This window comes from Polypterus senegalus, chromosome 6 (genome assembly GCF_016835505.1).
Source record: "Polypterus senegalus isolate Bchr_013 chromosome 6, ASM1683550v1, whole genome shotgun sequence".
In the NCBI taxonomy this organism is placed as follows: Eukaryota; Metazoa; Chordata; class Cladistia; order Polypteriformes; family Polypteridae; genus Polypterus; species Polypterus senegalus.
In genome coordinates, this window is record NC_053159.1 from 4,453,501 (window position 1) to 4,466,512 (window position 13,012).

The following is a 13,012-nucleotide window of genomic DNA, read 5'->3' on the forward strand; positions in this document are numbered from 1 at the left end:
ACACTCTGCCATGTCAACACATTTAATTCTTTTTCTTTAAGCCTCTATTGTGAATCTGATCCTTTATATTTTGTCATTTAGTTGTTTTTTTTTCTATTACTGTTTTAAAATGCTGTAAAGCTGTCATTCAGATCCGCAAACCTTATATAACACATGTGCGCTCTGCGTCCAGTAAAAGGTGGTGCAGAGGGCAGTGGGAGAGGGGGAGAGTGATGGGATTGGGGGGCGTATGTGTGTGTGTGTGTACATCCCGGTGGCAAACTCATTTACTTTTAATTTTTATTGAAGGCCTGGCAAATTAAATATGAGTGTCCGCCGTGCCTAATTGTCGCCACCAATTAGTGCATTGTCGGAAAGCACAATGGCTTTACTGTAGCGAGTGGAACGCTTTCCTTTGTGCTTCTCCATTCGTGCGCAGGGCAGTCAAGACGCATTTAGGGCCCCCCTTAGAACACAAGAGAAAAAATGCCGTCAGAAAAGAAAACAAAAGATGATTTCAGGGGTGGAAAGAAGAAGAAGAAGAAGAAAAAGGAAAACTCCACAAAGAAACTGTGATTCAGCGTAAGGTATGTCCCTGTGAATGGGGCAAGTGTCTGCTTCGCATTCACTCCATCCGTCGGCTGCACAAAGGGACAGCGGCAGCTTAGCGGGTAATTAGTGGGCTAACTGTGTAAAGAACACAGCCGGGCTTGGGGACTCCTCGCCGCGCTCTCCTGCTCACACACACACACACACACACACACACACACAAGCGGCCACTTTGCTCCACTACTCACTTATTCATTTATTTGACACAGGCAGGCACTTTAAATGAGGGGTCTAAGAGTAACTTGAAGCCTGGAGCAACAAGCCACAGGAAACAGTTTTGGGATTCTAAGCCAGCTGGCTGCTGTGTACGGGACCACCAAAAATAAATGGTATCACGCCATTTATAGGGAACACAAATCCCAGAATTTCTAGGATCTAGTTTTCTATATTTGGGGCATCTCTTTTCCTTCACAGTGCCATGGGGTGGACTAAACTAGAAGAATTGTGTTGTAAAGTTGGTCACCTGGGCAACACTGACTGCCCAAAGGAGAAGAGCGTAAAGACAAAATTAACGTGCGTAAGGTCATGAATTACAGTTCTGCAAACAAGTCTTAGGCACGTGAACAAAACTTTGAATAACTCTTCAGCTTACGTATACTGCAAAAATGCATCTACTCCTCATTTGCTGTGTGGATGGGTGAAAGCAGCGGTTCTCAAACTTGCGTGGCGGTCTCTTTAAAAATTGTTCGATGGCTCGCGGACCTTTTTATTAAAAATGTAAAAAAATCCATATTATTTCAAGAAAATTGGGGGCGCCAAATACTTTGCACAAGGGTGCCACTGCACGGCGCTGCATAGGTACAGGCTGCTGTGAATAAAACATTTTTTGACAATTATTTATTCAGAAGTATTACGTACATCTTAGTTATTAAATTTAAGTTAAAATTTAATGGGATGGATGCAGACCAGATCATTGTCGATTTTTTAAACCGCCTCTTAGCAATTGCTTTATTTTGAATTGTCTCATTATGAACACTTTTACTTCATTTGCGTTGAGCGGGCAATTTCACCACTTAAAAACACAAAAGATGTAAAATATGTTGTTTGTTGATTATCTGTATCCACCTTTAGCGCTCTTATTTACTTCTAAAATATACGAAAACTCTTTGCAATTGTTTTGATTCTACGAAAGAATCGATAATTTTTGATTATGATAAAAATAATAAGGGCTGGTTTGTGCCGAGCGATAACGGTGGGAAAACAATGCGGTGGCAGCGAATAACAGAACAGCGGATTAGTGGTCGGGTCTAGGTGGCGGGGGTAATGACAGAGCTCAGTCACTTACTTCCCCTCGGATGGTAAAGGTTAATAATTATAAAAATATAAATAATATAAATATGCAATCATTTCTCACGGTCCCACCGAGTTCGAGAACCGCTGGGTGAAAGGAACACAGAGTGCATCCAGAGAAGTATTGGGGTGCCAGCTGGGAGGCCCTCTTTTAATTGTAATGGCAGCTGTTAAACAAAACAGGATACACAAAATATAACAAAGCATAAATAGCCTTCTCAAAGAGGTGGGCTCTTAACTTGGTGCCACTCCGTCCTCCAATACGTCCGGGTCCAAATGAGACCTCGACATTCGGGGGTGCTGGGTTTTTATGGGTCTCTGACAGGAAGGGGTGGTGCCAGTCACCCTCAAGGGACTCTGTGCTGTGGGGAAGAAAAGAAGATGACACTCCAATACCCTCTTTTGCCCTTAGTTGGGCCCGGAAGGTGCTTGCCTGACGGTTATGCGTGACAGCCGGTATGCAGTTTAGGCTTCTTGTGGTCTTGATAACACTTGTATGGGTGTCGTATTAAAAGCTTGTAATATGCTGGTAGAATTCGTTAAATATGAAGGATTCACATGTCTTACAGAAAAGTATGCCATACCGGGAGAAATGAGCCACACACTTCAGGCCCCACCGCCTATCCCAAGGTGAAGTTATGTTGGTAAGCCACCATGCAAAGACAAATAGCCACCTTTATTGATACTTTAAAGTGTTATTAAGCACAAAGGGAGTCTTTATTAAGGTTTTCTTACTGAACACTACAGTGAATACAGAAAGTATCCAGACCCCTTGTGTCGTGAACTGCATTCCTAAGCACAGTTACCCCAACAATGACTCGGAATGTCCACTAGAGGGGAAAACCCATGAAACCCCAGCTAAAGTAGAATCCTTATAAAACAGAAAGATGTATTTTTGTAGCAATGCTCTGTGGCACAAAATAAGCTGTGAGGAGCACAAGAGGCCACAGGAGTTTCCTAAAACAACAAAGGCAATCCAAGGTGAAGAATGTCCCAATACACAAATCCAAAGAAGAGTTTAGAAAAATAAAGAGCAGAAAGGCCAAAAATCCAGAAATTGACAAAAGCAAAGAAAAAAATTTGCAAAAGACACTCGCCAGTGCATTCAATGAACCACCCTTGACAGTGATGGGCAACTGCTCCCACCTCTGGGATGACCACCAAAAAAACACATGGCACATAGAAACTAAATGATCAATAATGTTAGCATTACAAAATGAACTAAATAGACATAAATGAGAAATGTGAACCCCAACTGAGGGGGAACCCTGCCTGAAACGCAACATTTGACTTTCTGCGCATTATGTTGCAGATTTAATTTTAACTGAAGAAATTTCCCATCTTTGCCCATCAATCTACACTCAATAACCCATAATGACAAAGCAAACGTGCGTTTACAGAAAGATCTGCAAATTTATTAAAAATCATAAACTGAAATCTCTTCTTCCTAGACGCATTCAGACCCTTTGCTGTGGAACTCCAGTTTGAACTCTGGTGACTCCTTGATTGCTTTAATTTGCCTTGAGATGTTTCTAGAACCTGCGGTGGGCTGGCACCCTGCCCGGGGTTTCTTTCCTGTCTTGCGCCCTGCGTTGGCTGGGATTGGCTCCAGCAGACCCCCGTGACCCTGTAGTTAGGATATAGCAGGTTGGATAATGGATGGATGTTTCTAGAACTTGAATGGAGTCCACCAGCGGACATAATTTAGAAGGTCCCACTGTTTACACTGCATGTCAGGACAGAAAACCCAAACCATGAAGTCCAAGGAACTTTCTGTAGACCACCATGATCAAATTGTGGTGAGGCAGAGATCAGGGCAATGGTAAAGCTTTGAGTGATTTCAGCAGCACAGTGACCTCAAGAATTGTGATTTGGAAGTAGTTTGGAATCACCAGGGGCCTCATGCATAACGGCATGCGTCGAACTCACACTATAACATGGCTTAAGCACAAAAGCGGAAATGTTCGTATGCACAAAAAAATTCAGATGCATAAATCTGTGCGAGAGTCAGCTTCCACGTTCTTCCGCTACATAAATCACGGTCAACGTGAAAAGTAATGCACGTGCACGCACCTGCTGTCCCTCCCCAACTCCTCCCAGAATTACGCCCCTTTGAATATGCAAATGAATATAAATAGCCCTTATGCTCAGCCTTCTGTGAAAAGACAATGGCAAAAGCACGGGGGGAAATAGAAGAATTTCAGCGAATACCAAGTGGAGGCAAAGAAAAACGTACTATTTGTTGGTTTAAACAGTGGGATAAACAACAAAAGGAAGTTGATCGAGTGACATAGCGTGCCGGAGAAACTTGAAAGCTCACGTTCACAAAGTCACACAGTGCCCGAAATAAAAAAGAAGTTGTCAGATATCAAAGTCGCTGTGAAAAGGCGAGTCGTAGCCCACCGTCTGAGCTTATTAGGGTACAGAGAAAAATAAAATAGGCACACAGTGGGGGAAAAAAGCACGAAATGTCAACTTTAATCTTGAAATTTCCACTTTAATCACGTAGTTTATTTTGTCAATAAAGAAGAACATCATAAACTTAATCTTAAAATCGTTTAATTTACTAGTTTCTCAAATCCCATCGTAACTAAAGTAGCACGTTAAATGCTTTGTTTTGTATTTGATCTTCTACAGTATGTGCTCTGTGTGCGTGAATCACTACGTGCTTCTTAAACGGGCTTTCTCTTCCTCCGACAGGACACAGAATCCGTTACATTCGTGATATTACAGCCCTCTGAATAATTAAAATACTGAGATGTATACGTGATATCATTTTCATGATGATAGGAGTTAAAGCATGTTATTAAACATGAGAACACGATGGAGTAGTGATTGTTCACATCTCACGCAAGATGCTCGCTGCGCTGTGCGCGATCTTCGATGAAATACTTTACTGTAGCAGTGCTGTCTCTTTTAAATGTACTGACCTCCAATTCCTGTCCTTCCTTTTCTTTCTTCAAATACCCAATCGCCACACAATCAGCTCTGTAATTGATGTTAAGCCATCTGTAAACTTAGAACGCTGATTCTTCAAAACATTTATGGAACATCGAATTATCTTCATAGTACGTGTTTAATTATTCTATCCATCTATCCTTCCAGTGTCGCATCAGCACCAGAAAGAATACAGCGTGAGGCAGGAACAATATGTGAACGGAGCGCCAGAGGCTTGCTAGCGCTCCGGCACCGTGTAGTTAAAGTTTTATCTGTATAATATAATATAACAATATAACACATTTTGCTGCATTTCATCTTAAAAATGATATTGTCATCATATGTAAATATGCACTTTAGAAAGTGGCTCAGGTTGTGTAATATTATAACTGTATCTTAAGTGAGGTGATTGTACTTATAAATACTAACAGTTTTACAAGGAGCATTTGATGGACTGATTGAGTGCGTTTAGAGTTCTTGGGATGAAACTGTTTCTGAACCACGAGGTCCGTACAGGAAAGGCTCTGAAGCGTTTGTTGTATGAGAGCAGTTCAGATAGACTGTGTGCATGGCTGAGGCAGCGTATGCTTGATGCTGTATATCGATAATTCCCTTTCCGATCAGCTGCTGTACTCCTGTGATTCCCCACTCAGATACAGTGATATAAATACTCCGAGTGGTGCAGTTAGAGGAATATGGAAAAAGATGATCCGCTGTGGCAACCCCTAATGGGAGCAGCTGAATGAAGAAGAAGAAGAAGGTGCAGTGAGAGTAACAACTCTAAAGCAACTGTGATATTTGGAATAGTTTGATCATTCTCTGGATCAATATATTGTTACAGGTTAATTACAATCAGATGCCTTAAAGTAATAAAGAATATGCGGTTAATTTCAGTGTATTTATAAAGCCGCGTCGGGTATGGATCTAAAAAAGAAAGGGTAACCACACAGGAACAGTAGCACTGCTTTGACGCTGGGTGCCGCCAGTCTGCAAAACCAAGCACAGAACCTGCATACGCCAGGGTACGAGCTACTGTGGAAATGTGCGGGGCTTTACGACAAGTTTAGGTTTTATACATTGCAATTTGAGCGTGGAAACGTTTGTACGCAACATTTTTGTGCGTACGCACCGTTTATACATGAGGTCCCAGGACTCTTCTTAGAGTTGGCCGTCTAGCAATACTGACTCACTGGGTAGGAAGAAGTAGTCGGTAACGGTGAGTGAGTGCAGCAGATGAGAGACAACTAACACGCGTCTGTACCTTTGGGGTCAGAAGTCGATGGTAACGATTGTTAATATTATGATGTTGATTTATTACTCACTAGCCAAGTTACCCGTCTGTGACTGGTGGATTGATGTCTCAGAACTGAACAGGAATAAACAGCATTTGATTCAATTTGGTGAATAAATAATATGTATAGTATTCCAGTTTATAATGCGTATCAATAAGACAGAAACTTTTTCCTTGAATTTATTAAATATGTTATTAAATTACTAAGGGGTTTCGCCCGCTGCTCTCTTCACTCGCCAACCCCCACGGCCTACGCGATGCGCCAGCCACTTCACGTCTCTGCCACTAATGTATGTGGAACAAATCTTTTACTTCTCACGGATACGCCTCTTCATTGGGAAGAAACACTACTTTTCCTTGATGGCAACACAAATTAGATGATCTACAAGTCTGCAACTTAAAGTTTAAAGCCAAACAATATTTACATACTTCTGTCATATCACCTATGTCCATATACTGTGTTTGATCTCTTTTCGCCATTTCAGTATTTCACTGAGTATTAATTTCCGTTTGTTTGCGCTAATGCGATCTTTACTATCATTTTTTTGAGACTTTCGCATTTTCGTGCTTTCATTATCTCTAACCTGCTCTGCATGTGTATCGCGCCAACGTTTTTGAATTCTTTACAATGTTCTACTTTGTCATCTACTCTTTGTCTTTTATTTCTGTCCCCGGGCCTGGTTAAATCTCTTGGCACAAAGTCTTGTCTCGTGGGACGTGAAAGTGTCTCTCTGAAAAAGTCTCTTTTCGTCCCAGGCTAAAAAGTCTCGTCTCGTCCCTGGATTTTTTTTTATGATAATAGAGAGATTAAAAGTGGACAGAATAACAACAGAATTTATTATCAGTTATAAGTTGTAATATTTTATAGTGCCTTTCCCAATTCTCAGCTTTAATAGTAGACTGTCACACTAATGGAAATTGCCAGTAAAATGTTAAACTTGATTAAAATGAACACTAGCAGCAATATGGAGACAATAAGTAAATGTCTAATGCAGGGGTGTCCAACTCTGGTCCTGGTGGGCCGCAGTGGGTGCAGATTTTCATTCTAACCATCTTCTTCATCAGTAAGCCGTTTTTGCTGGTGATTCACTTGTTTTGCCTCAGTTATAGCTGACATGACTCGGACCCCCTTAGTTGTTTCTTTTTCCTTAATTAGCAGCCAAACAATAAGGAGACACAAAACAAGCCACCACATGATCAGCTCACCTGAAAATAAAGAAAGGTGAAGGTCTTGGTCATGCTGGTCTCCCCAGGTCAACAAAACATCTTGACGGTGGTCTTAGAAAAAAGCGAAAATCAACAGCCTGCTGTGGCAGAGTGAGAGCAGCAACAAGTCCTGATATTCAATAGCGGACTTTAAAGAACAGCAAGAATTGGCTTCTCATTAAGAAACTGGTTGGAGTGAAAGTGGCTGGAGTTTGAAGCCCCAGTTTAGCTGGTCGTCTGTCAGCTCGTTTCACGTCTCATTTCTATTTAATGAAGAAACAAATCAATTCAGAGGACTGAATCCTTAAAAACAGGGCTATTAAAATGAAGGAAAAAGGAGTTAGTTAGCAGTGAAAACTGCACACTGATTAGGAAAAGAGTTAGAATGAAAACCTGCAGCCACTGCGGCCCTCCAGGACTGGAGTTGGACACCATATACAGTTAGGTCCCTAAATATTTGGACAGAGACAACTGTTTTCTCATTTTGGTTCTCTACATCACCACAATGAATTTTAAATGACACAACTCCGATGCAGTTGAAGTGCAGACTTTCAGCTTTAATTCAGTGGGTGAACAAAACGATTGCATAAAAATGGGAGGCAACTAAAGTATTTTTTGAACACAATCCCTTCATTTCAGAGGCATGTCTGGATTTATCATATGAATGAATCTTTATTATGTGTTCAGGTGACAATAGAAAATTAAAAAGGATGTGCAATCTGGCATACTGAGGTCGTGTTAACTCACAGTTTCATTCTTCATTAGTTCTTTTTATTAATTAGAATCAAGCCTGTCCTCATTAGATTTTGATTATTTTAACTAAACTTTAGAGCTGGAATTTTATTTATTTATTTATTTATTCTTTTAATTTGGAAAGTTTGCTGTGAATTAAGATAAACCCAACAAGGTGGCTCCTCTCTGTGTGTTTGTAAAGCAGCTCAGCAGGTAACCTTTAATTGGACTAATAAATGAATTTATAATCCATTAAGTTAGCATTATTATGACATATATGTCAGCCTTTTAATAATGGGCCCTGAAAATCAATTAGTTTTTATATAAAATTCATAGATGTGTACCTTATATATTGATTTCCTTATTTCTTAAAAGCTTATTTTAGTTTAGGAAAAACTCCACTGCAGCGTCTCCCACAGTTTTGGAGTTAACAGCTCTGCAGTTAACCTTTCATTTGACCAAAAGGTTCTGACTAAACACTCGGCCTTAAGCGTTGTGTGCAGTTCAGCTTCATTAGTGCCACCCGACTGAAAAGAGAATGGCGAACTAATAAGCATTTTTTCTCCCGGGAGAAGGCCTAAATGTCTGTAAGCGTGCAAGTGACATGTCTACAGAACAATGCGGGACAAAAGGTTAATCTCAATCCAAACAGCCGTTACCCTTGCCATTTACAAATTGCCCAGCCCTTCGCCAACAGCCTCCGCTCCATTGAACCCTCCTTCTCCAGCCGAGTCACAAGTTTCCTTCTTTTTGTGATTCTTGGGTGAGTTTGAGGAAGATGATGTTGTCCGTTTGGATACAGTGGTGTGAAAAACTATTTGCCCCCTTCCTGATTTCTTCTTATTTTGCATGTTTGTCACACAAAATGTTTCTGATCATCAAACACATTTAACCATTAGTCAAATATAACACAAGTAAACACAAAATGCAGTTTTTAAATGATGGTTTTATTATTTAGGAGAAAAAAATCCAAACCTACATGGCCCTGTGTGAAAAAGTAATTGCCCCCTTGTTAAAAATCACCTAACTGTGGTGTATCACACCTGAGTTCAATTTCCTGATTACTGCCACACCTGTTTCAATCAAGAAATCACTTCAATAGGAGCTGCCTGACACAGAGAAGTAGACCAAAAGCACCTCAAAAGCTAGACATCATGCCAAGATCCAAAGAAATTCAGGAACAAATGAGAACAGAAGTAATTGAGATCTATCAGTCTGGTAAAGGTTATAAAGCCATTTCTAAAGCTTTGGACTCCAGCGAACCACAGTGAGAGCCATTATCCACAAATGGCAAAAACATGGAACAGTGGTGAACCTTCCCAGGAGTGGCGGCCGACCAAAATTACCCCAAGAGCAGAGACGACTCATCCGAGAGGTCACAAAGACCCCAGGACAACGTCTAAAGAACTGCAGGCCTCACTTGCCTCAATTAAGGTCAGTGTTCACGACTCCACCATAAAGAGAGACTGGGCAAAAACGGCCTGCATGGCAGATTTCCAAGACGCAAACCACTGTTAAGCAAAAAGAACATTAGGGCTCGTCTCAATTTTGCTAAGAAACATCTCAATGATTGCCAAGACTTTTGGGAAAATACCTTGTGGACTGATGAGACAAAAGTTGAACTTTTGGAAGGCAAATGTCCCGTTACATCTGGTGTAAAAGGAACACAGCATTTCAGAAAAAGAACATCATACCAACAGTAAAATATGGTGGTGGTAGTGTGATGGTCTGGGGTTGTTTTGCTGCTTCAGGACCTGGAAGGCTTGCTGTGATAGATGGAACCATGAATTCTACTGTCTACCAAAAATCCTGAAGGAGAATGTCCGGCCATCTGTTCGTCAACTCAAGCTGAAGCGATCTTGGGTGCTGCAACAGGACAATGACCCAAAACACACCAGCAAATCCACCTCTGAATGGCTGAAGAAAAACAAAATGAAGACTTTGGAGTGGCCTTGTCAAAGTCCTGACCTGAATCCAATTGAGATGCTATGGCATGACCTTAAAAAGGTGGTTCATGCTAGAAAACCCTCAAATAAAGCTGAATTACAACAATTATGCAAAGATGAGTTGGCCAAAATTCCTCCAGAGCGCTGTAAGAGACTCATTGCAAGTTATCACAAACACTTGATTGCAGTTATTGCTGCTAAGGGTGGCCCAACCAGTTATTAGGTTCAGGGGGCAATTACTTTTTCACACAGGGCCATGTAGGTTTAGATTTTTTTCTCCCTAAATAATAAAACCATCATTTAAAACTGCATTTTGTGTTTACTTGTGTTATATTTGACTAATGGTTAAATGTGTTTGATGATCAGAAACATTTTGTGTGACAAACATGCAAAAGAATAAGAAATCAGGAAGGGGGCAAATAGTTTTTCACACCACTGTATTTATTGAGCTTCTCTTAAAGGCAGAATGTCTCTCTTGGAAAAAAATCTATCTATCTATCTATCCATTTTCCAACATGCTGAATCCAAACACAGGGTCATGGGGGTCTGCTGGAGCCAATCCCAGCCAACACAGGGCACAAGGCAAAAACCAATCCCGGGCAGGGTGCCAACCCACCACAGATCTATCTATCTATCTATCTATCTATCTATCTATCTATCTATTATATAGTGCCTTTCACATCTATCTATCTATCTATCTATCTATCTATCTATCTATCTATCTATCTATCTATCTATCTATCTATCTATCTATCTATCTAGCTGTGATTTTGTAATGTACGTGTGGAAAGCTGTGATGTTTGATTTTTTCTGTGTGGTTCAATGTTTGGTTGAATGGAATTCAGCTGAAGACATCAGAAATGTTTCTGTATATGTATCTACGTATGTATGTACCGTATGTCTATGTGTGTATATGTATGTTCATATTGTTAGGAATGCAGTGTTCTTTATAATATTCAGTATTGTTTTTGTGGTGTTGTTTGACTGAATAAAGAATTTTTTTATTAAAAATCTATTGATTATATAGCGTCTTTTCAGTCTGTCTATCTTCTGGTTCCTCCTCTGTCTCCTTTGGCCCCCCACTAGCCCCCCCAGTGTCCCCTCCTGTCCATTCCTTGGGTGTCTGTAAAGTGCGCAGTGGCTGCCTTTGACTTTCTCTGCCTTCTTGTTACACAGGAAATGTTTATTTATGCCGCGGAGGTCCCCACCCTGGACGCTCAGGTCCAGCTCCAGCTGAAGACATTTGTAAGTGACACGCTTATTTGTCGAACAGGAGGTAGGACAAGGAGAAGTTAATAATAGGCGGAATGATGTTGACTGGGGGGGGCGGTTGATGCAGAGCAGGGAATGAGAAAAGAAAAAGAAAAGCCATCCGTCCAGAAAGACCACTGGAGCCGAGCTCAGAGCGAGCAGAAGCAGCCCTGCATGCCAAAATGAAGGCATGACATCATATTCCTTTGTGCAAACGCGGGTGCCTTTTTTCTTTCAAGCACCACAGATATATGAATGAGGCTGAAAATAAAAGGCTTTATCCAGACACCTGTAAGGACATGTAGGGCCAGCCGGCCAGGTCGAAGCCCACACTCAAAAGCGGCTTTATTGTACAGGAGGCCCTCCGAGGAAAAGGCGAAAAAAAAAAAAAAGAAAACTGAACACATTCCAGCAGGCCGTGCAAAGGCTTCAGGCGGCCACTGTTACAAATCTGTTGAGTGTGGTCAAAGTGCCGCGGTGGGCAGGCACCATGTGGGTGTCCACATCATGTCGGTAGTCCTTTAATAAAGCGCTTGTGGAGAACACCTCGACTGAAAAGGGCCGCCGCAGCAGCAGCCTTATCACGTCAAGCAGGTTCTTGTAGCGCTGCACATCTGTCCCTTCATCAGCTCGGAGTTTGCCCCTCTTTTTTCTTTTTCTTCATGTCCCCCTCTTTCTCCACTTCCAGCATTCTCAGGCCTGGCAGATGAAGTCACTCGGTCAGAAACAAACGGACCACAGAGGGTGGGCAAGGAGCTGGACTGGACGTCACCAGGTCACCAATTCAAGTCTTGTCACCGTATGACCCTGAGTAAGTCAATGTACAAATTGTTTAAAAAACATAAATATGTGTAAATATATATATATATATATATATATATATATATATATATATATATATATATATAATTATAGTGACATAGCCATGTGTTCATAAAGACCACTCTGATGGGGAGGTCACCTGGGAAAGTGAGGATATACTGTACATTTATAAGATAAAGCTTTAAAATATACCAAGATTCACGGTAAGGTTGCCGGTTCGAATCCCCGTCACTGCCAAAAGAGATCCTACTCTGCTGGGCCCTTGAGCAAGACCCTCAACCTTCAGTCGCTCCAGGGGTGCTCTCTGTACAATGGCTGACCCTGCGCTCTGACCCCAAGGGGTATGCGAAAACTAACACGAGAAATTGTATAAGGCAAAATAAAGAACAAAAAAACAACAAAAGATTATAGCCATATTGCTACAGTAGGGGAAGGCACTATATAAGTTCACATTTCTAAAATTGTGCTTGTGTTAAAGGTACAGGACAACAACTTTGTATTTGTAAAATACAGTGCATCCGGAAAGTATTCCCAGCGCTTCATCACCTTTTCCACAGTTTATGTTACAGCCTTATTCCAAAATGGATTCAATTTATTTTTTCCCTCAGAATTCTACACACAACACCCCATAATGACAACAGAAAAAAGTTTACTTGAAGTTTTTGCAAATTTATTAAAAATAAAAAAACTGAGAAATCCCATGTCCATAAGTATTCTCAGCCTTTGCTCAATACTTTGTCGATGCACCTTTGGCAGTAATTCCAGCCTCAAGTCTTTTTGAATGTGATGCCACAAGCTTGGCACACCTATCCTTGGCCAGTCTCGCCCATTCCTCTTTGCAGCACCTCTCAAGCTCCATCAGGTTGGATGGGAAGCGTCGGTGCACAGCCATTTTAAGATCTCCTCAGAGATGTTCAATCAGATTCAAGTCTGGCCACTCAAGGACATT

At 41.2% G+C, this 13,012-nt stretch overlaps 1 protein-coding gene across 1 annotated transcript in view; it reads left to right on the forward strand.

The window, feature by feature from the left end:
- plekhm3 (pleckstrin homology domain containing, family M, member 3) overlaps positions 1 to 13,012 on the forward strand; it is a 149,430-nt gene that overhangs the window by 104,048 nt on the left and 32,370 nt on the right. Inside the window, exon 10 of the mRNA XM_039755304.1 lies at positions 11,930 to 12,052. The gene's annotated coding sequence lies outside the window, so the exon portion shown is untranslated. The remainder of the gene's footprint in view (positions 1 to 11,929; positions 12,053 to 13,012) is intronic.